The following is a 24,415-nucleotide window of genomic DNA, read 5'->3' on the forward strand; positions in this document are numbered from 1 at the left end:
TTATATATGTGGAGTAGTCATTTATGATGTGCTGTTTGCCAGCAATTTTAAACGAATCAATGTCCAGAAATGAGGGAGAAAAAATAAGTAGTCCCCACTTGGTGTCCATGTGTCTTCATCTGCTTTCCTCAGGAACCTGGGTGTGGAGCCAGAAGTATGACCACCACCTGCAGGCAATCTTGAAATAGAAGCACATAGGATCTTAAGTCAGGAGACCCAGATCTGGGACTTGTGTCAAACTGACTGGTTACCTGATCTCAGAGTAAGAGGTTAACACTTGCCTCACAAAATTGTGAAGATTCAATGAAATTATTTAGGTATATTGTACATAAATAAGTACTATAAGGATGCTACCAGAAATTTAATAGTTATTTACTCATTGATATTTTGAATGTATTTCAGTATTCTGAACTGGCAGTGAATAGAACATGCATTGAACACAGTATCAGAAGGAAGACAGGTTTTCTGTGTATAGATACACCAGATAGTAAAAAGAAAATAGAGCATATATATACCAATTTTGCAATAGTGTAATAATTTCTTCCACCTAATGAGTTGAGAGACAAATGTTATTGTTTTTCTTTTTTTTATACTATCTACACAGAACACCAAAAATGATATATGTCTTTTAAGTTTAGAATGTGTACTCAGTACCTTGCTCTTGGAAGAGGCAAAGATATATTTTAAGAAGATCCTGGGTTGATAGAAATATGGCCTAAAAATTACATTTATTAAAAATGACTGAGCCCTTTCCCATTAGACTAATCTCTTTCCTATTAATTCCTTCCTCCCTAATTTCCCTTGGCCACAGTTTAATAAAACTCTAACGTTAGCAAGAAAAAAATAAAATGTCTAAACTAGAAATTAACAATTTCAAACTTAGGTAGAAGCAGGTTAACTATTTTGATGCACGCATCACGAAATAAAACATATACCACACACACACACACACACACACACATTTTCTATCCTTCAAAACCACTGTCTACAGTTCTTGTCTTTCTTTTGGAAGACAGAGGTAACTGATTCATTGGTCAAAACAATACATGATGATACTTCTGAAGCCATGGCTGAAAATCGCAGGTTGTCCTTCATCAATATACTGGTGGTAGATACAAAAGTCACCTTCACATAAAAGAACAGTATGGTTTTAATTGTTGATAGACTCAAGATGTAGTCCTCTTTTGATACTATCACTCTCATATAATTACTCAACAATATTTTTCTTTTGTTTCGGGTTAATGTAAACAACCAAATCAAAATATTTAAATTTGTTAGGTAGGGTCCCTCCTATAATTATGTTCTGCACCCAAAAGTTGTGCCCTTTTGGGTGCAGAACACCCAAAAGGGCACACCCCCACAATGTGCCAATTCAGTGGGAGCACCCCAAATCCCTGCCTCCCTTTTCTTTCGTTCCCCCTCTCCCAACTTGAATTGAGTTTTTCTCCTATGTGGGCATGAACTAGATGGTCTACTGGCTTCATATTAGTATTGAGTACACTGGGATATTTGCTTTTCCATTCTTGTGATACATTACTGAGAAAAATGTGTTTCAACTCCATCCAGGTTAAAACAAAAGATGTGAAGTCACCATCTTTTTATGGCTAAATAGTATTCTATGGTATGCATATACCACAGTTTGTTAATCCATTCCTGAGTTGATGGGCATTTAGGTTGTTTCTATGTCTTTGCAATTATAAACTAAGTCGCAATAAACAATCTAGTGCATATGTCCTTATGATAAAATGATTTTTTTTTCTTCTGAGTAGATGCCTAGTAGTGAGAGGGCAGCTCTCACTTGAGTTCTTTGAGGATTCTCCGTAATTATTCCCAAAGAGGCTGTATTAGTTTGCAGTCCCACCAACAGTGTAATGTTAAAGTGTTCCCCTCTCTCCACATCTGCACCAGCATCTGCAACTTTGGAATTTTGTGATGTGGACTAGTCTTACTGAGGTTAGGTGATTATTTCAGAGTGGTTTTGATTTGCATTTCTCTGATGATTAGGGACAATGAGCATTTTTTCATATGTTAGCCATTTGCCTGTCTTCATGTCTCTTGCCCAGTGATAGAATTGTTACCTCTTTTTTACTGAAACAGTATTTTCTTAATGCCTATTACGTGTCAGTCTACGTGCAAGGTGCTAGGGATGCCAACACAATCAAGATTGTAAAGGCAAATGGATCCTTTTCTGCCCTCCCCTTGTTTCACTACCCATTTCGCAGTAACTACCCACTCCTCTTGAAACTGTGTTCTCGCAGCTTCCACATCATCAGACTTTCCCAGTTTTCCTCCTACCTCACTGACCACCCATTCTCCTCTTTTAGTGGATCTCTCAATGATGGCGCACCTAGGCCCTTCATCTCCAGCAACTGTTCCTTCTCTGTTTTCCACGGATTATTTCATCTACTCCAATATCTTTCAATATCATCAAATACTGACTGCACTTAGTCATTTCTGTAGCCCATCCCTTCCCTTGAGTTCTTCTTTACCATAAACATGTCAATTTATCACATCTAAGACCGAAGTTTTGTTCCTCGCCTCTCACCTCCACCCAACTTGTTTCTCACACAGTTTTCCCATTTTAATAAATGACACCAGCCTTATCTCAGTCCTTCAGGCCAAAATGTAGGAGTCATCTTTGATGCTATATGACACTACATTCCTCACATCCAATCAAGTCAGCCAATTCTTCCTCCAACATATGTCCGCAGTATTCCAGCTTCACCCCTTCTCCATTACCAACATCTTAATCCACATTTTGATCTTCCTCATTAATAAATTGCCTAATTTATCTTCATGCTTTTAATCTTGTCCCACTATAAACTACTTTCCTTGTAACAGCCAAAATCAAGCCTCTAAAAATGTAAACTGGATTATATCTATCATCTGCTTATAACACTTCAATAGTTTTCTGTTATATAGAGATTGAAATCTAAGTTCTATACAGCAAGGTAATAGCCTCCACCTTCTCTCCAACCCCAATGTGAACCACTGCCACATTTGGCCTTTGTTGAGTTCAATGAACAATCCAAACTCTAAAGCTTCTGGCCATTCCCTCAGTATAAAATGTCATAATAAACTCATTCCTTCTTATAGATCTTGTTTTAGTCCATTTTCTGTTGCTATAAAGGAAGGGAGGCTGGATAAATGATAAAGAAAAAAAGTTAATTTGCTCATAAGTCTGATGGCTGGAAAGCTCAAGATTGGGCATCTACATCTGGGAAGGGCCTCAGGCTGCCTCCAACCACAGTGTGTACAGAGATCACCTGGTGAGAAGGAAGGAAATGGCTAGGGGGAAAGTACCACACTCTTTTTAACACCGAGCACTGGAGGGAACTAATAGAGACAGAACTCCCTCATCCCCAAAAACCTAAACACCTCCCATGAGGTGCCACCTCCAACTTTAGGAATCAAATTTCAACATGAAGTTGGAAGGGACAAGCGTCCAAACCACAGCACATTTCAAATAGAAAGTCCTCAAGGAGGACTTCCGTAATTACATCTTTTTCAACATCCCTTACACTTTATTTTCTATTATAGCATCCTGTTTACTTCCTTCAACAACTTCCACAAGTCCAATTTAAATAATTTTTTGTCAATTTCCTCTACTACAATGTAAATTCTAAGACAACAAGAACTACTGACATGTTGCTTACCACTACAATACAAGCACCTGTCATAAACCAGCATAGAGTAGATATTCAATAAATAGTTGTCATGTAAATAAATGCACTGAAATATCTCCAAAACTCTTCCCACGCCCACCGCCTGTGAGGGTTCCCCACACCCTTCTAAGTGTGATGAAGCAGCCCTTTGTCTTGATAAATATTCTTGGAAGCTATACATTTTATAACTTAGATTTTTAATTTAATACTCCAAAATTTGGAAATATTCAATCAGCTAAACTTCCCAAGAAATCCTTAATATAAAATATAATATGTAACAAAAATTTGTAAGTCATAGCATCTGGGAAGCCCTCAATACACAATAACAAAATGAATAAATTCCAAACCTTTTTTCCTTTAAATGAACAATTTTATTATAGCATAACATACATATATGCAGAAAAGCATACAAATCAGAAATGTATAAGTGCAATGAATTTTCACAAAGTGAACACACTGTGTAACCCCCACTTATATATAAATTCCATTCTTCATCATTTAAATCCCCAATTTGATAAATATTTCCCACAATCACCTTTAGGTTTTAAACTCATCAAAGATATCTACCCATAAAATTCAGAGGACAAAATTCCCATAGGATTGTTTCTTTGCAATGTCCAGACATCAACCTGAGGAGATATACTTTGCCCTTAAGGCTTTTTTCTTTAAGTATTTCCTCATATACTAAGCAAAATAGTTATCACACTAATATCTCAATATTCACAACATTCTCAAAATTATAAATCTGCTAAAGGTTAGAAAGATTATTTTTAAAAAAGTTATTCTGAAAAGAAAAATCACAAACCAAAATGCTTTTCCATTTTATCACTCCTGAAACTATTTTGTTCACTTCCCATAATTCTAAAGAATACATCAACTCCTCTATAACATTAATTACTTAAAATGGCTGAAACACCTCATGAAATAAAATATATTTCTATTTTCTAAGGTCTAACTGTACTCTGACTCAGCAAACTGTGACCAATCCAATTAAAGGAATGCTTCAATTAATAATGGGAAAAAGATTTTTACCTTTATTGTTCTTTTTTCTTTTTTATTAAATCATAGCTGTGTACATTAATGCAATCATGGGGTACATTGTGCTGGTTTTATTTACAATTTGAAATATTTTCATCACACTGGTTAACATAGCCTTCCTGGCATTTTCTTAGTTACTGTTTTAAGACATTTATATTCTACATTTAATAAATTTCACATGTACCCTTATAAGATGCACTGTAGGTGTGGTCCCACCGATTATCCTCCCTCTACCCATCCTCCCCTCTCGCCTCCCTTTCCCCTTTTGCCATATTCTTGAGCTATAATTGGGTTATACCTTTCATGTGAAAGCTATAAATTAGTTTCATACTAGGGCTGAGTACATTGGATACTTTTTCTTCCATTCTTGAGATACTTGGCTAAGAAAAATATGTTCCAGCTCCATCCATGTAAACATGAAAGAGGTAAAGGCTCCAACTTTCTTTAAGACTGCATAATATTCCATGGTGTAAATATACCACAATTTATTAATCCATTCACGGCTCGATGGGCACTTCGGCTTTTTCCATTACTTAGAAATTATGAATTGGGCTGCAATAAACATTCTGGTACAAATATCTTTGTTATAAGGTGATCTTTGGTCTTCTGGATATATACCTGGTAGAGGAATTGTAAGAGTGAATGGTAGGTCTATTTTTAGATCTCTAAGTGTTCTCCAAACATCTTTCCAAAAGGAACGTATAAGTTTGCATTCCCACAAACAGTGTAGAAGTGTTCCCTTTTCTCCACATCCATGCCACTATCTCTGGTCTTGGGATTTTGTGATATGGACTAATCTTACTGGAGTTAGATGATATCTCAAAGTAGCTTTGATTTGCATTTCTCTGATGATTAAGGATGATGAGCTTTTTTTCATATGTCTGTAGGCTCTGCACCTGTCTTCTTCAGAGAAGTTTCTCTTCAAGTCCCTTGCCCAGCCTGCGATGGGATCACTTGTTCTTTTCTTGCTAATATGTTTTGAGTTCTCTGTGGATTCTGGTTATTAAACTTCTGTCGGAGACATAAACTGCAATTATCTTCTCCCATTCTGAGGGCTGTCTGCTTGCTTTACTTACTATGTTCTTGGCTGTGCAGAAGCTTTTTAGTTTGATCAGGCCCCAGCAGTGTATTTTTGAAGCTGCTTCAATTGCCCAGGGGTCCTTCTCATAAAATATTCCCCCAGGCCGATTTCTTCAAGAGTTTTCCCTGCACTTTCTTCTAGTATTTTTATAGTTTCATGTCTTAAGTTTAAATCTTTAATCCAGTGAGAGTCTATCTTAGTTAATGGTGAGAGGTGTGGGTCCAGTTTCAGTCTTCTACAGGTTGCCAGCCAGTTCACCCAGCACCATTTGTTAAATAGAAAATCTTTTCCCCACTGAATGTTTCTCTTGGTTCTCTATTCTGTTCCACACATCTACCTCTCTGTTTTTGTGCCAGTACCATGCTGTTTTGATCACTATCAATTTATAGTATAGTCTGAAGTCTGGTAGTGTGATTCCTCCTGCTTTGTTTTTATTTCTGAGTAATGTCTTGGCTATTCGAGGTTTTATCTGATTTCATATAAAACGAAGTATTATTTTTTCAAGATCTTTAAAGTATGACAGTGGAACTTTAATAGGGATTGCATTAAAATTGTATATTGCTTTGGTAGTATGGACATTCTAACAATGTTGATTCTTCCCAGCCATGAGCATGGTATGTTTTTCCATTTGTTAACATCCTCAGCTATTTCTTTTTTTGTTTGTTTGTTTTGTTTAACAAAAAGCTTTATTGATCTATAATTGACAAAAATTTTACACAATTGGCATTTGAATGTATACGTACACCTGGGATACCATCACAACCAAGGTACTAAATGTATCCATCAACTTTACATATTTTCTTGCTTTCTTTTTTTTTTTTTTTTTTTATTATTGGGGATTCATTGAGGGTACAATAAGCCAGGTTACACTGATTGCAATTGTTAGGTAAAGTCCCTCTTGCAATCATGTCTTGCCCCCATAAAGTGTGACACAGACCAAGGCCCTACCCCCCTCCCTCCGTCCCTCTTTCTGCTTTTCCTCCCCCCCATAACCTTAATTGCCATTAATTGTCCTCATATCAAAATTGAGTACATAGGATTCATGCTTCTCCATTCTTGTGATGCTTTACTAAGAATAATGTCTTCCACTTCCATCCAGGTTAATACGAAGGATATGAAGTCTCCATTTTTTTTTTTTTATTTTCTCCCTTTAGCACTGCTTTATTTTTTCTCCCTACAATGAAGGATTTTTCCTTTTTTTTTTTTTTTTATTGTTGGGGATTCATTGAGGGTACAATAAGCCAGGTTACACTGATTGCAATTGTTAGGTAAAGTCCCTCTTGCAATCATGTCTTGCCCCCATAAAGTGTGATACACACCAAGGCCCCACCCACCTCCTTCCCTCTTTCTGTTCCCTCCCATAACCATAATTGTCATTAATTGTCCTCATATCAAAATTGAGTACATAGGATTCGTGCTTCTCCATTCCTGTGATGCTTTACTAAGAATAATGTCTTCCACGTCCATCCAGGTTAATACGAAGGATGTAAAGTCTCCATTTTTTTTAATGGCTGAATAGTATTCCATAGTATACATATACCACAGCTTGCTAATCCATTCCTGGGTTGGTGGGCATTTAGGCTGTTTCCACATTTTGGCGATTGTAAATTGAGCTGCAATAAACAGTCTAGTACAAGTGTCCTTATGATAAAAGGATTTCTTTCCTTCTGGGTAGATGCCCAGTAATGGGATTGCAGGATCAAATGGGAGGTCTAGCTTGAGTGCTTTGAGGTTTCTCCATACTTCCTTCCAGAAAGGTTGTACTAGTTTGCAGTCCCACCAGCAGTGTAAAAGTGTTCCCTTCTCTCCACATCCACGCCAGCATCTGCAGTTTTGAGATTTTGTGATGTGGGCCATTCTCACTGGGGTTAGATGATATCTCAGGGTGGTTTTGATTTGCATTTCTCTAATATATAGAGATGATGAACATTTTTTCATGTGTTTGTTAGCCATTCGTCTGTCGTCTTTAGAGAAAGTTCTATTCATGTCTCTTGCCCATTGATATAAGGGATTGTTGGCTTTTTTCATGTGGATTAATTTGAGTTCTCTATAGATCCTAGTTATCAAGCTTTTGTCTGATAGAAAATATGCAAATATCCTTTCCCATTGTGTAGGTTGTCTCTTTGCTTTGGTTATTGTCTCCTTAGCTGTACAGAAGCTTTTCAGTTTAATGAAGTCCCATTTGTTTATTTTTGTTGTTGTTGCAATTGCCATGGCAATCTTCTTCATGAAGTCTTTCCCCAGGCCAATATCTTCCAGTGCTTTCCCTATGCTTTCTTGGAGGATTTTTATTGTTTCATGCCTTAAATTTAAGTCCTTTATCCATCTTGAATCAATTTTTGTGAGTGGGGAAAGGTGTGGGTCCAGTTTCAGTCTTTTACATGTAGACATCCAGTTCTCCCAACACCATTTATTGAATAGGGAGTCTTTCCCCCAAGGTTATGTTCCTGTTTGGTTTATCAAAGATTAGGTGGTTGTAAAATGTTAGTTTCATTTCTTGGTTTTCAATTCAATTCCAAGTGTCTATGTCTCTGTTTTTGTGCCAGTACCATGCTGTCTTGAGCACTATGGCTTTGTAGTACAGACTAAAATCTGGTATGCTGATGCCCCCAGCTTTATTTTTGTTACAGAGAACTGCCTTAGCTATACGGGGTTTTTTCCGGTTCCATACAAAACGCACAATCATTTTTTCCAAATCTTGAAAGTACGATGTTGGTATTTTGATAGGAATGGCATTGAATAGGTAGATTGCTTTGGGAAGTATAGACATTTTAACAATGTTGATTCTTCCCATCCATGAGCATGGTATGTTCTTCCATTTGTTAATATCCTCTGCTATTTCCTTTCTGAGGATTTCATAGTTTTCTTTATAGAGGTCCTTCACCTCCTTCGTTAGGTATATTCCTAGGTATTTCATTTTCTTTGAGACTATGGTGAAGAGAGTTGTGTCCTTAATTAGCTTCTCATCTTGACTGTTATTGGTGTACACAAAGGCTACTGACTTGTGGACATTGATTTTATATTCTGAAACATTACTGTATTTTTTGATGACTTCTAGGAGTCTTGTGGTTGAGTCTTTGGGGTTCTCTAAGTATAAGATCATGTCGTCAGCAAAGAGGGAGAGTTTGACCTCCTCTGCTCCCATTTGGATTCCCTTGATTTCCTTGTCTTGCCTAATTGTATTGGCTAGAACTTCCAGCACTACGTTGAATAGTAAAGGTGACAGAGGACAACCTTGTCTGGTTCCAGTTCTAAGAGGAAAAGCTTTTAGTTTTACTCCATTCAGTAAAATATTGGCTGTGGGTTTGTCATAGATAGCTTCAATCAGTTTTAGAAATGTGCCACCTATGCCTATACTCTTCAGTGTTCTAATTAGAAAAGGATGCTGGATTTTATCAAATGCTTTTTCTGCATCTATTGAGAGGATCATGTGATCTTTATTTTTGCCTCTGTTAATATGGTGGATAACGTTTATAGACTTGCGTATGTTAAACCAGCCTTGCATCCCTGGGATGAAGCCTACTTGACCATGATGAATGACTTTTTTGATGATAAGCTGTAATCTATTGGCTGGTATTTTGTTGAGAATTTTTGCGTCTATATTCATGAGTGAGATTGGTCTGAAATTCTCCTTTTTGTTTGGGTCTTTTCCTGGTATTGGTATCAGGGTGATGTTTGCTTCATAGAATATGTTGGGGAAGATTCCTTCTTCCTCTATTTTTTGGAATACTTTCTGCAGTACAGGAATAAGCTCTTCCTTGAAGGTTTGATAGAATTCTGGAGTGAAGCCATCTGGACCAGGGCATTTTTTGGTTGGAAGATTTTTTATTGTTTCTTTGATCTCAGTGCTTGAAATTGGTCTGTTCACCGTGTTCTGCCTGAGCTGCAGTGGACGTTTCCAGGGCAGCCGACCCAGATCTTCTGAGTCCTGCACCACCTCCTGTGGAAGCCTGAGCTAGCTGTGCAGCTATCTCCCTTTGTCTCATAACCATGTCCACCAATGACAATGCTAATTCACCAGCTGCCCGACTTAACAGGTTCAAGAACAAGGGAAAAGACAGTACAGAAATGAGGCGACGCCGAATAGAAGTTAATGTGGAGTTGAGGAAAGCTAAGAAAGATGACCAGATGCTGAAAAGGAGAAATGTAAGCTCTTTTCCTGATGATGCTACTTCTCCACTGCAGGAAAACCGAAACAACCAGGGTACTGTAAATTGGTCTGTGGATGACATTGTCAAAGGTATAAACAGCACCAATATGGAAAACCACCTCCAGGCTACTCAGGCTGCCAGGAAACTACTTTCTAGAGAAAAACAGCCTCCCATCGACAATATAATCCGAGCTGGTTTGATCCCAAAATTTGTGTCCTCTTGGGTAGAACTGATTGTAGTCCCATTCAGTTTGAATCTGCATGGGCACTAACTAACATTGCTTCTGGGACATCAGAACAGACTAAGGCTGTGGTAGATGGAGGTGCTATTCCAGCATTCATTTCTCTGTTGGCATCTCCCCATGCTCATATCAGTGAACAAGCTGTGTGGGCTCTAGGAAACATTGCAGGTGATGGTTCAGTTTTCCGAGACTTGGTTATTAAGTATGGTGCAGTTGACCCACTGTTGGCTCTTCTAGCTATTCCTGATATGTCATCTTTATCATGTGGTTACTTACGTAATCTTACCTGGACACTTTCAAACCTTTGTCGCAACAAGAATCCTGCACCCCCATTAGATGCTGTGGAACAGATTCTTCCTACTTTAGTGCGTCTCCTGCATCATGATGATCCAGAGGTATTAGCAGATACTTGCTGGGCTATTTCTTACCTTACTGATGGTCCAAACGAACGGATTGAAATGGTTGTGAAAACAGGAGTTGTGCCCCAACTTGTGAAGCTTTTGGGAGCTACTGAATTGCCAATTGTGACTCCTGCACTAAGAGCCATAGGGAATATTGTCACTGGGACAGATGAACAGACTCAGGTTGTAATTGATGCAGGAGCACTTACTGTCTTTCCCAGCCTGCTGACCAACCCCAAAACTAACATCCAAAAGGAAGCTACATGGACAATGTCAAACATCACAGCTGGCCGTCAGGACCAGATACAGCAAGTTGTGAATCATGGACTAGTCCCATTACTTGTTGGGGTTCTCTCTAAGGCAGACTTTAAGACACAGAAGGAAGCTGTATGGGCTGTGACCAACTATACAAGTGGTGGAACAGTTGAACAGATTGTATACCTTGTTCATTGTGGCATAATAGAACCATTGATGAACCTCTTAACTGCAAAAGATACCAAAATTATTCTGGTTATTCTGGATGCCATTTCAAATATCTTTCAGGCTGCTGAAAAACTAGGTGAAACTGAGAAACTTAGTATAATGATTGAAGAATGTGGAGGTTTGGACAAAATTGAAGCTCTACAAAACCATGAAAATGAGTCTGTGTACAAGGCTTCATTAAACTTGATTGAGAAGTATTTCTCTGTAGAGGAAGAGGAGGATCAAAATGTAGTACCAGAAACTACCTCTGAAGGCTATACGTTCCAAGTTCAGGATGGGACTCCTGGGACTTTTAACTTTTAGATTGTATAGCTGAGGCACAAAGTTGTCGTGTACTGCGTTTGGTATAAGTTTGTCTTAACTATTTCTCTACTACGAACTCTTTTTAAACGTGGTTTGTTATTGTAGCACTTTTTACAACAAAACTATACTTGAACAGTTCCAAACTGTACATACATACTGTCTGGAGCCTATCCTCTGAAAGGGTTTCTTATTTCTATGTGGAATTTCATATCTTGCAGTGTCCTGTAAATAAAGATTAAAGTCTAAAAAAAAAAAAAAGAAATTGGTCTGTTCAGGAGGTCTCTTTCTTCCTGGCTGAGTCTAGGGAGAGGGTGTGATTCCAAATATTGATCCATTTCTTTCACATTGTCAAATTTCTGGGCATAGAGTTTCTGGTAGTATTCAGAGATGATCTCTTGTATCTCTGTGGGATCAGTTGTTATTTCCCCTTTATCATTTCTGATTGAGGTTACTAGAGATTTTACTTTTCTGTTCCTCGTTAGTTTGGCCAATGGTTTATCTATTTTATTTATTTTTTCAAAAAACCAACTCCTTGTTTCATTAATTTTCTGAATGATTCTTTTGTTTTCAATTTCACTGATCTCTGATTTGATTTTGGATATTTCTTTTCTTCTACTGAGTTTAGGCTTAGATTGTTCTTCTTTTTCTAATTCCATAAGATCTCTTGTGAGATTGTTGATGTGCTCTCTTTCTGTTTTTCGAATGTAGGCATCTAAAGCGATGAATTTTCCTCTCAAAACTGCTTTTGCAGTATCCCACAGCTTTTGGTAGCTTGTGTCTTCATTGTTGTTATGCTCAAGGAAGTTAATGATTTCCTGTTTTACTTCTTCCTTCACCCATCTGTTATTCAACAGAAGATTGTTTAGTTTCCATGCCTTTGGGTGGGGTCGAGCATTTTTGTTAGAGTTGAGTTCCACCCTTAGTGCCTTATGGTCTGAGAAGATACAAGGTAAAATTTCAATTCTTTTGATTCTGTTGATATTTGTTTTGTGTCCCAGGATATGATCAATTTTGGAGAATGTTCCATGGGGTGATGAGAAGAATGTATATTCTTTATCTTTGGGATGGAGTGTTCTATATGCGTCTATCAAGCACAGTTGTTCTAGGGTCTCATTTAAGTCTCTTATATCCTTGTTTAATTTCTGTTTAGAGGATCTGTCCACCTCTGTAAGAGGAGTGTTAAGGTCCCCTGTTATTATGGTATTATCAGATATCATATTGCTCAGACTGAGTAAGGTCTGTTTCGAGAATCTGGGAGCATTTAAATTGGGTGCATAAATATTTAGAATTGAAATGTCTTCTTGTTGTATTTTTCCCTTGACCAATATAAAGTGACCATCTTTGTCTTTTTTGACTTTAGTTGCTTTAAATCCACATGTATCTGAAAATAAGATTGCAACTCCTCTTTTCTTCTGAATTCCATTTGCCTGAAAAATTGTCTTCCAACCCTTGACTCGGAGCTTTCATTTGTCTTTTGAAGCCAGGTGTGTTTCTTGCAGACAGCAAATGGATGGCTTGTGTTTTTTAATCCAGTCAACCAATCTATGTCTCTTCAGTGGGGAATTCAAGCCATTAACATTTATTGAGATAATTGATAACTGTGGTAGTATTCTATTCGTCTTATTTTGTGAGAGTCCATTGCTTAGTTTTATCTGTTGCATCAGTGTGGAGGATTGGTTCTGTCCTTTAATTTCTGAGTTCTTACTTTGCTGCTGATCCACTGTGGTGGTCAGTGTGCAGAACAGGTTGAAGTATTTCCTGTAGAGCTGGTCTTGTTGTGGCGAATTTCCTCAATGTTTGTATATCCGTAAATGATTTGATTTCTCCGTCAATTTTGAAGCTTAGCTTAGCAGGGTACAGAATTTTGGGCTGGAAGTTGTTCTGTTTAAGTAGATTAAAGGTAGATGACCATTGTCTTCTTGCTTGAAAAGTTTCATTAGAGAAGTCTGCAGTCAATCTGATGGACTTGCCCCTGTAGGTCAACTGGCACTTACTCCTGGCAGCTTGCAGAATCTTTTCTTTTGTCTTGACTTTGGACAGGTTCATCACAATGTGTCTTGGAGAAGCTCGGTTAGAGTTGAGGTGACCTGGGGTCCGATAGCCCTCTGAAAGCAGTGTGTCAGAATCTTTGGTGATATTTGGGAAATTTTCTTTTATAATATTCTCTAGTATGGCTTCCATTCCTCTGGGGCATTCTTCTTCCCCTTCTGGAATTCCTATAACTCGCATGTTGGAACGCTTCATAAAGTCCCATAATTCTGACAGTGAACGTTCTGCTTTCTCTCTCTTCTTTTCTGCCTCTTTTACTATCTGAGTTATCTCAAGAACTTTGTCTTCTACCTCTGAAATTCTTTCTTTTGCATGGTCTAACCTGTTGCTGATACTTTCCATTGCATCTTTAAGTTCCCTGATTGACTGTTTCATTTCCTTCAGCTCTGCTATATCCTTTTTATATTCTTCATATCGTTCATCTCTGATTTGATTCTGTTTTGGGATTTCCTTTTGGTTATTTTCCACTTTATTAGCAGTTTCCTTCATTGTTTCCATCATTTCTTTCATTGCTTTCAACGTGTGTATTCTAAATTCCCTTTCTGTCATTCCTAACATTTCTGTATAGGTGGAATCCTCTGCAGTAGCTACCTCATGGTCCCTTGGCAGGGTTGTTCTGGACTGGTTCTTCATGTTGCCTGGAGTTTTCTGCTGGTTCTTCCGCACGGGTGATTTCTTTTATCTGTTTCCTTGCCCTAATTTTCCTTTCACTTCCTCTTGCTCTTTAAGTTCCCGTACCTGTGGACCAGTGTGCCAAAACCAGTCTCACTCTGCCCTGAGAGTTAAGGCTGTAAGGCAGCTCAGTCCCCCCCTTTAGGCTGCTCAGTCACTAGGTTATGAGCTCCCATCCGATCCTAGCTCTGCAACCCTGAAGGCGGAGCTTACCTGGGCAGTTCTCTCACAATGGCTCCCTGCAGCCCACAGCCAAACACCATTAGTTCTGTCCAGCTCAGCGGCTCAGCCTGTGGCCCTAGACAACACCCAAAGTTCTCCACACTCCTGCTCAGGCTCTCCCCAAGGCAGTTCAACTGAGTGCCAAGTCCAAAAACACCAAAACCGTTCACAGGTAAGGCCTTTCCAGTTTGCAGTCTCACTGCTGCTGTACTTACAGCTGCCAGCGGTATTAGACTGATCGAACACATGCAACCACTTGCCAGTTTTCCACTGTTTTTGTCCTCCTCTTGGGGTCCAGAAGTCTCTTGCTTACTCCCTGTGTCCTCAAAGGGATGATTATAAGCAGATCCCACCAGCCAGAGATGCCTGGAGTCTTATCTCCCCAGACTCACAGTGCCCAGTTGCAGGGAAGCTGTTACTCGGCCACCATCTTGCTCCATCTCTCAACTTCCTCTCTTTCTGTTCTCTTGAGGAAGGCTTATAGTGCTATACATTTCCCTATTAGGACTGCCTTTGCGGTATCCCAGAGATTCTGATAATTCGTGTCTTCGTCATCTTTTTGTTCCAAAAATTTGGTAATTTCCTTCTTAATCTCATCTATGACCCAGGTATCATTCAGCATAATGTTATTTAGCTTCCACGTTTTTGTATGAGTATGCAGATTCCTGTTGTTACTGAGTTCAACTTTTATTCCATGGTGGTCCAAGAAGATGCAAGGAATCATTTCTATTCCTTTAAATTTGCTGAGGTTAGACTTGTGACCCAAGATGTGATTGATTTTGGAGTATGTTCCGTGGGCTGATGACAAGTATGTGTATTCAGGTTTGTTAGGACGAAATGTTCTGTAGATGTCTGTTAAACCCAAATGTTGAATGGTTAAGTTTATATCTAAAATTTTTTTTGCTTAGCTTCTTATTGGAGGATCCATCCAACACGGCCAAAGGAGTGTTAAAATCTCCGAACATTATGGAACTGAAGGAAATCAAGTTGCTCCTGTCTGTTAGAGTCTCTCTTATAAACTGAGGTGCATTCTGATTGGGTGCATAAAAATTAATAATTGAGGGCGGCGCCTGTGGCTCAGTCGGTAGGGCACCGGCCCCATATACCGAGGGTGGCGGGTTCAAACCCAGCCCCGGCCAAACTGCAACCAAAAAATAGCCAGGCGTTGTGGCGGGCGCCTGTGGTCCCAGCTACTCGGGAGGCTGAGGCAAGAGAATCGCTTAAGCCCAGGAGTTGGAGGTTGCTGTGAGCTGTGTGAGGCCACGGCACTCTACTGAGGGCAATAAAGTGAGACTCTGTCTCTACAAAAAAAAAAAAAAAAAAAAATTAATAATTGAAATCTCATCATATTGAGTATTACCCTTAACAAATATTAAGTGACCATTCTTATCCTTCCTTACTTTTGTTGGTTTAAATCCTATTGTATCTGTGAATAACATTGCAACCCCTGCTTTTTTCTGATTTCCATTTGCCTGGAATATAGATGACCATCTCTTCACGCTGAGTCTACATTTATCTTTTAAGGTAGGATGAGATTCTTGTATGCAGCAGATATCTGGCCTGAGTTTTTGTATCCAGTCAGCCAATCTGTGCCTCCTTAGAGGATAATTTAAGCCATTCACATTAATTGAGAATATTGATAAGCCTGGTAGAATTTAGGGTATCGAGTTTTTCAAAAGTCCAGTGGAAATTTTTGATCCTTTTGCCACTGTGGAAGTTGGAATTTGATCAAAAGTTTCTGAGTGAGTTTGCTTTTGCAGTGGAGGATTGCGCTGATCATTATGGAGGATATGTCTGAGAACAAACTGGAGAGCTTGTTTACTTATGGCAAATTTCTTCAACACATGAATATCATTAAAGTATTTAATTTCTCCATCATAAATGAAACACAGTTTAGCTGGATACAGGATCCTGGGTTGAAAGTCATTTTGTTTTAGGAGATTAAAAGTTGATGACCATCTTCTTCTAGCTTGAAAGTTTTCAGCAAAGAGATCTGCAGTCATTCTAATATTCTTCCCCTTGTAGGTTATAGTTTTCTTACTTCTGGCTGCTTTCAGAATTTTCTCCTTCATATTAACTTTAATGAAGTTAATTATGATGTGCCTGGGAGATGTCTTATTTGGGTTGAGTCATGCTGAGGTTCTGAAACTGTCTGCTGTCTGAATTTCAGAATTTCTTGGCATGTCTGGAAAATTCTCTTTCATAATCTCATGAAGAAGAACCTCTGTGCCTTGCGAAGCAACTTCGTCACCTTCAGGGATTCCTATGAGGTGAATATTAGGTTTTCTTCAAATTATCCCAGAGCTCTCTGAGAGAATGATACATTTTTGCTCTCCATTTCTCTCCTCTTTGAGAGTTTGGAAGTTTTCAAAAGCTTTGTCTTCAATGTCAGAAATCCTTTCTTCAGTTTGCTCCATTCTGTTACTGAGAGATTCTACTATATTTTTCAGATCTTTGAAGGCTACAAATTCTTGTCTCAATGTGTCAAAATCTTTGGTGATTTTGGTCTTTGCATTTGTTGAATTCTTGAGACAAATTTTGAAATGATCCTTGAATTTCTAATTCCAACCTTACTTCTATTCTATTAATCTTATTTGCGATCCAAATTCTGAATTCAATTTCTGACATCTCAGCCATCTGTTTATGAATGGATCTTCAGTTGTGTCCTCCATATTGTTCCTTGGGCAGGTTAATCTACTCTGGTTATTCATGTTACCAGAGTTTCCACTGATTCTGCCCCAAAATTATTTTACACACTTTGGCTAGATGAGCAGATAAGGAGAAGTTGGGTTGGGGGCTCCAGGAGTAGTGTTTAACCAGCCCTTTGCCCAAAAGCTGGTACTGGTGTCTGTACCTTTTCCCCTGGGGCTTTGCCAAAGACCTGTACAGTGCTACGGCCTGAGAAACTGGGGACCTGCTTGGTGTGGTGGGTAAGTGGCTCTGTCTTGTTTTCAGCTTGTCTCTGTCCTACCCTAGTGAATCAGTAATTCTGAGTTGAAGACTCAGCTGTGGAGAAATACCAGCAATTAAGTCCCTGCCCCCACCCACAGGCAATAATTGGAAAAGAAAAATCAAACCTTCCCACAACCACACACCCAGGGTACCACTTTGGATAGTCCTCCGGTGATTGGCCCAGTTCAAGAGGTCCAAATCAATTGTCCCAGTCAGCACCGGTCTCAGGTGCGAGAGTTCAAAAAGTCTCCGGCAACTAGATAGCAGGTGTCTGCTTGTAACTCAAGTATGACTCGTTCCGGTGCTCTGTGAGGTCAGAAGGACCCACCTAGCAAATAAATTAGTCTGGGAAGGTTGATGTCTCCTTCCCCACCTTGTACCTCTGTCACACCCAGTTACTGGTAGCCCAGCAGGGCTGTGACCCAGTTCCCTCCAATGAGCAGATGCTCCAGGGATTTGCACCTGTCTGAGTCACAGGAGATCTATGTCTCCTCAGCCAGGCTGCCTCTTTCTGCCATTATCCAGCAGGGGGAGGTGAGGCCTGACAACCTTTGGTCCTTAATGGAGGCTGGGGCAGTTCACTCAGTTCCTGCCCCACCCCTGATTGATGTTGCTGACAGGAAAGAACAATTTTGCAGAATTTGTTTCTGTCCTGGCTATATTCCCCTGCAGATCAGATGCTGTTTGGGTTCACAGAAACTGGGATTCTGCCCCGGTCTGTGCCGCTGCCCTGTCTTGGCTACTATCTATGTTGGGGCAGATGCAGTTAGAGCTCACACTCAACTGTCAGTTCCATCCTCTGCCTGCCTGCCTTTGTCTCAGCTATGATCCCCTAAGGGCCAGGTGCATCTTAGGCTCAGTAAAGCAGTCTTCTGGGTCAGCCCCGCCTGGGAGTCTGCCGTCTCTGTGCGCACATATTCTAGTCCCTGTGCTCTGCCCAGGCCAGTACCACCTCAGGCATACCCTTTACTCACGGGGCCTGCGTTTCTGTCCCAGATCTGTTCTGCCAGTGACTGCCACCGGAGAAGATGCCCGGCTCCCTCTGGTTGCCCAGAGAGACAGGGAGTGTCCTTCCAAAGTATCCCCAGGGGTGTGAGCCCTATTGTTCCCACCACTGCAGCTGCTGCTCTATGCCTTGGGACACTACCTGTATGGTTCCCTCTCAGTTGACCATCTTCTCCTTACTCCCATGCCACAGAATCAGCACAGACCAGCAATAGCACATGCCCTGTCCACACTTCTAGAAAAAATGCCCAAGAATCTGGACTGCATGGGGGATAGGCTTCTAGACCTCGGGGTAAGAGTGGAGGGGAGTGCTGGGAGTTCAGAATTGCAGGTAGAGAACATATACAGTTTTATACAGTTTTATGCCTGGCAGGAGAGTGCCATGGTGCTCTAGGGGAAGGAGGTCCCCTAGAGCTACTAGTGCTAGTAGGGGAAGGAGGTCCGTTTGTTAGAGGGTCTCTCCCGTGGGATAAAATGGGAGGATGCTTGAACTCTGCTTACTTGTTTGTATGGAGTATACTGCAAGCACTTCTCATGGGGGAGGGGACTCCTATCCACTTGGCGATGGATTTTGCACCTTTTGTTTGTATCCCTGGGGTCGCAGCTCGCCTCAGCAAGGTTGATGTGCCTTCTTCAACCTTGTCTCTTGGCTGAGCTCCAAACCATCGGCTTACTTGCTAAATTTCTGTCCTTTAACTCTCCTTCTGGATGGGAGCCTATGATTATAGAGTCTTGGTGAGTCCAAAAGCTGACAGACTAGCCCAGCAGGCTAGGGATTCAGGGAAGAGCTTCAGAAAAAGATTTTTAAAGGAATTCCACCACATTTAACATATGCTTTAATCCAAATTTGGCAAGAAGAAAAAGAAATATAGATTAAATTTTATTGAATGTATTTGCCCTGCCTGAATGGTTTTTCTCAACAGGCTTTTTTAGAGTCAATCTTAATGAATGTGTCTCTTTCCAATACAGTTGCATAATGTGGCATTATTGATTGACATATCTTCAACTAAACTAAAAAGCAGCAATGTTTTTTAATAAGATAAAAATGATACTTGTATAAAACAAGAAGACAGGAAAGATAGTTTTATACTACTTACATAAAGGTTAAGTGATTTTACTGTGTGACAGACATTCTAATACTCTAATCCCCAAAGGCAACCTCAGAAGAGCGTTGCTTGCTTTCTTCTCAGCCCAGGAAACCATGGGTTCGTGAGGAGCTTTTAAACTATGAAAAAAATCTTCCTATATTTATGGTTGAGAGAAAAAGAGCTCAGATGCTGATATCCTTGAAAATGGTCATAATTAGCCTGGAAAATCATTAAGGAATGAAGTGAAACTTAGGAAACTTGTGGTGAGCCAACATATATTAAGCAGAGAGAGAATGTAACAGAGTGGTCAAGACAAAAGACAGTCAGGAAATTATTAGACCAGTGCGGAGACAGGGTGTAAAGCAGAAAACAAAAACAGCTAAGACATAGAATCAACTTAAACATCCATCAACAGATGAATGGATGTTTTTAAATATGGTGTACATACACAAATAAATGCTTTTCAGCCACAAAAAGTAATGAAATCTTGTCATTTACAGCAACATAGATGAGCCTGGAGGACATTATGTAAGGCACAGAAAGATAAATACCACATGTTCTCACTCATATGCGGGAGCAAAAAAATAAAAATAAAAAATTGACCCTATGAAAATAGAGAGTAGAATTGTGGGTACTCGAGGCTGGGAGGGGTGTGGGAGAGGGAAGAATGGGGAGAAAATGATTAATGGACAGAAAATTACAGTTTGGAGGAAGAATGAGTTCTGGTATTCTAATGGTTTCTAATGGTCTTAAAGGTAAACCAGGGACCAGTTTTGGTACCAGGGACCAGTTTCATGGAAGACAATTTTTCCAGATGCTAGTGGGGAAAGGTGAGATTTTGCTATGAGACTGCAAGCAATTGATTTATTATAGTCTCTGTGCAGTCAAATCTCTGCTAATGATAATCTCTATTTGCAGCCACTCCCCCAGCATTAGCATCACCACCTTAGCTCCACCTCAGACCATCAGGTATTGGATTTTCCCAGGGAGCATGGAACCTAGACTCCTTGCATGTGCTGTTTATAATAGCATTAGTGCTCCTTTGAGAATCTGATGCCACTGCTGATCTGACAGGAGGCAGAGCTCAGACAGTGATGCCAGCAATGGAGTGGAGCCGTAAATACAGATGAAGCTTCACTTGCTGGTCTGAGGCTAACCTCCAGCTGGGCAGCCCTTTTCCCAACATGCCTCAGAGAGCAGTACCAATATGTAGCCCCAGGGGTGGGTACCCCAGGTCTACAGCACTACAGAGTGAATATGGTTAACTATAATTTACTGTGTATTCTCAAAAAGCCAGAAGAGAGGATTTTGAATACTCACAACACAAAGAAATGATAAATGTTTGAGGTGATGGATATGTTAATTACTCTGATTTTATCACTACGCATTGAACACACTTAATGGAAATATCACTCTGTATCCCATAAATATCTAAAATTATAACATGCTAACTAAAAATAAAAGGAAAACAAGTAATAAATTACATACATAAGTTCCCATTTTAAAAATCAGATAGTTGCTGGGAGATAACTTTTAGAAGGCTTTAAACTCATCTTCAAAATTTCTTCATTGATCAAACCAGGAGTCCATAAATATAACATGAATACATTTGAAAGGTACCTCAAGAAAATGACACAATCTCTTCTCTTGGGTTTTCTTTCCAGTTGTAAAAAAGTGCCAAAGTTTACACATCTTATATATTGTGTAAATATGGAAACAGAAACATCAGAGCTCAGAATCAGAGACAGAACACTAAAAGGCATCTGCGTATGGGTGACAACTGAATCATGAAAATAAAACTGACAAACTATGAGCTTCCCAAGAAGGCTAGAGAAGCTTGGAGAGAAAGAAAGGAAGAAAACCTGAGAAAGTAAAGAAGACTCAGAGAACACAGATAATTCGCAGGGAAGAAAGAAAAGAGAAAAGTAATCTAGAAGATGAGAAATAAAAAGGTCATCCTCATTCACCCACTGGGTGAAGGGCTCAGCTACAACTTGAACTTCACCTTAGAATTGAAAACAGTGTAACCTAAACATTGGTATTCTCATATTAATTTGAAATTTTAAAAAAAAAGGGTCATCCCCAAATCCAAAATGGAAGGGTAACCAAGAGGTGTCAAAAAGCAGCAAGAATGTCGATAATATAAAAACACTTCAAAGAGGCCACACATAACCATAAATGCAGCAGGGAAGTCAGACTGCAATGAGTTTAGGACAAGAGTTTGGCAGGGGCAGAAAAAAAAAAGGCAGATGACAAATCTGAATACCTAAAATAAGAGAGAAAAGAAATAAGAAGGATGTTGGAAGAGTCAGTTGATCTAAATGATCTATGGATGATAAGTCAGGAGAGAGCGCTCTGACACATTCAATAATGTTAAACTTGGACTCTTTAAATATGTCCCTTTTTTTTCACTTGGACTCTTTGAATCTGTCCATTTCTTTTCACTTGGCACTAAAGAAAAAACCAAAGGGTATTAAATCAAATTTCAGACTGTAGGCTAACTAAATAATATTGCTTACACAGTTGTCAATTTTGTTTAACATACCTGATCTAGGCATGATAAAAACACGTATGTTAACACAGAATTTAAAAAATTATGTAAAACTGTAACAAAGAATCAAATTTCTAAATTTGAAAAACATGTGTTTTCTCACCTAATAAAACTTTGAAAGCAGTAGCATTGTGGATTTTAAAGCCGCAGACACAGACCACTGATATAACAATAGTACAACTGAGACATGGACACACATTGCTATGCCTCGGAGCACACCATGCCTTAGAAGTACCATGGGCTGCAGGATGACTGGCCAGGCACCAACTATAGGTCTCCTCCCAAGTACCTAGAGGTCCTAATTCTAGGGAGACTGAAACATCTATTATGTCAAAAAGCCTTAAGTCCACAATGATACTTTAAAAAAACAAACTGATCACCTTTGGCACATGTTGGGAAACCAAATCATTCTGAAAATGGATAAATCAAGGAAAAGACTTAGACTACTCTGCCCTTCCTTTATAAATAGTTTCCTTTCTGTTGTACCTTTAGGGTAACCAAATAATTGAGAAAGTAAAATTCTTCTTTGTAGAAGCATTTCAATTAATAAAGAATGATAGAATTTTAATATTATTTTGTAACCTTTAGCAAAATAATTCATATAAATCAAGCTTCGGCAAATTACTCCCAGTTGGCCAAATCTGGTCTGATAAATAAACAGTTTTATAAGTACACAGTCCTACGAATTCAGCAGCAGTAGGCTGCTTTCCTACTATAATCTCCTCAAAGCCAAAAATATTTACTATCTGGCCTTTCACGGAAAAAATTTATTAACCCCTAATCTAGACAATAATTATCAATGGTTGCTAAAACTACTAGGCAAAAAGCAGATGGGGAGGTGGGTATTTTATGGGTCAGGCTCACAACACACGTGCTCACTGACAGAGCGTCACATGACAAAGGGAGCGAGGCAAGGCACCATGCGCAAAGGAAGTGTATCCCCTCCCCCCACCTTCTTCCTGCCAAAAATCTGAGAACCAATCAAACCTCAGGTTCTACTTACCCATTTTCAGGAAATGGTGCTGTGGTTATATTTTTTAAAAACAGGTAAGTAGAACCTGAGGAAATATAGGGGGCAGAAACATTAAACTACACCATGGGGATTAAAATTCAGATTGTTAGGAATTTCCACAGAACAAAGGATCCGGTTTCTTCAATAAAAAAATTGTACAGAAAGAAAAATAATAAGAGTCAACCTGTAGACTAAAAGAGGAGATTTATCAACTAATTCTAACCCACCAAGTAGGGGGAAAAATTTATAAGACAATAAAGGAAATTTAAATACCAATCAAATATTTGATGACAATAAGGAATTACTGCATTGTTTTCTGGTGTGGTAATGGTGCTGTGCTTATATTTTTTAAAAAAGGCAAGTCTCTCCATTGTTTTAAAGCTGCATACTGGAGTTTTCACAGATGAAATAATATGACATCTGGGCTTTGTTTCAAAATAATCCAATGGGGAGGGGACAGATAAATGAAGCAAGATTGGCCATATGTTGATCATTGTTGAGGCTGAGTGATTGGTAAAAAGGGACTCATTATACTATTTCCTCTACTTTTGAATATGTTTAAAATTCTTCCATAATAAAAAGTTAAAAATAAAAGCCATTAGCAAAGCTTTCTGTCTCTATTCTCCAACATCTGTTCACGGATGCTTTGTTTCTCCCCCTGCCCATCCACCACCCATACTCATTCATTAGCCAAATCATTTATTGAATGCTTACCACATCATGAGTCCTGGCCTAGGTGCTGGCGATGGCCTTACCTTCAAGAAATGTGCAGTCTAGAGGGGGAGCCCAATAAGTAACTCAGCTATGACAGCACTCGCTGGCCAGTGCTGCAAGAGCAGTCTCCAAAGGGTGCTGAGAGAATGGGAGAAGGGGCAGCTATATCTTCTTGGGTTCCTCATTCCCACTCCTTAATGCACATATTCTTTTGTACATGAAGGATGGCTAATGCCTCACACACATTCATGTGAACACACATCCAGTGCAGTGCTAACCCTTTCTTCTAAGCCTTCACTAGTGACCCACCTGGCCACTACGGGACAGAATGGGGGAAGAGCCACACACTGTTTCCACACCCAGGGATCCACCAGTGTAATCAAATGAATGGGATGCCAAAAGGACAGAGGAAAACTGTATTCAGGCACAGAGGGAATACGAGGTCAGACTACTAAGTTCACGAATTCATCCTGGAAAAAGTACTACAATACCTCACTGCTAAATATCACTACAGTCACCAGAAGGCCAAGGAGAATACTCTGAAGATGACCATAGAGATATTCAGCAATAAAGCATGTAACACTTCTTCTAGAATGTGTTTACAAACTTAACTGTCTGCCCTCATATGATGACAGCTCTGATGGCCATTCCAGAAAGAGTTCTGAAATTGTTTTAAAAGTGGACTAGGTTCTCTTATTGATGCATAGCTTTCCAAGGGGAGAAAATCAAAGGTGACCATCCATAGGGATATTCAGCAATGAGGTATGTAGCACTTTTTCTCGGATGA

General features: G+C 39.4%; 1 protein-coding gene and 1 pseudogene across 3 annotated transcripts in view; one reads left to right on the forward strand and one right to left on the reverse strand.

Moving 5' to 3' along the window:
* RNF182 (ring finger protein 182) overlaps positions 1-24,415 on the reverse strand; it is a 68,834-nt gene that overhangs the window by 18,226 nt on the left and 26,193 nt on the right. The window lies entirely within an intron of this gene.
* On the forward strand, positions 9,775-11,609 carry LOC128594586 (importin subunit alpha-1-like; annotated as a pseudogene). The gene has a single exon (XR_008382600.1). The product of XR_008382600.1 is annotated as an importin subunit alpha-1-like (transcript).

This window comes from Nycticebus coucang, chromosome 9 (assembly GCF_027406575.1).
Source record: "Nycticebus coucang isolate mNycCou1 chromosome 9, mNycCou1.pri, whole genome shotgun sequence".
Taxonomy (NCBI): domain Eukaryota; kingdom Metazoa; phylum Chordata; class Mammalia; order Primates; family Lorisidae; genus Nycticebus; species Nycticebus coucang.